The sequence below is a fragment of the Penaeus monodon genome, chromosome 21 (genome assembly GCF_015228065.2).
Source record: "Penaeus monodon isolate SGIC_2016 chromosome 21, NSTDA_Pmon_1, whole genome shotgun sequence".
In the NCBI taxonomy this organism is placed as follows: domain Eukaryota; kingdom Metazoa; phylum Arthropoda; class Malacostraca; order Decapoda; family Penaeidae; genus Penaeus; species Penaeus monodon.
The window spans coordinates 42,118,290-42,118,619 of NC_051406.1; the positions used below are offsets into that span (position 1 = coordinate 42,118,290).

A 330-nucleotide genomic window follows, 5' to 3' on the forward strand; every position below is an offset into this window, starting at 1 on the left:
ATGACATTATTTCATATCCTTAAATCTTTGGTTTTCTTTGAGGTGATATGTTTCCCTTAATTTTGTTCACGTTTAATTCAATTTAGAAAAGATGCTGATTGATACTACATATTTAAACTTTCGTTTTAATTTGGTGTTGCAACATTAACATCATTCTCTGCATCCAAGAGACTTAAGGTGTTTGCTCCCTTATGGATGCTGCGCTCTCCGTAGATCCCCTGTAACGAGGGAAGTGGGAGGAGCTACTATCCCCTTTCGTCCGTCGGGCTGGCCTCGTGTGAAAGATCTTTGGTGCAGAACCGAACCTCGATGAAAAGAGTCTGTTGTGAT

At 40.3% G+C, this 330-nt stretch overlaps 1 pseudogene; it reads right to left on the bottom strand.

The window, feature by feature from the left end:
- LOC119586509 overlaps positions 1–330 on the bottom strand; it is a 51,112-nt pseudogene that overhangs the window by 40,377 nt on the left and 10,405 nt on the right.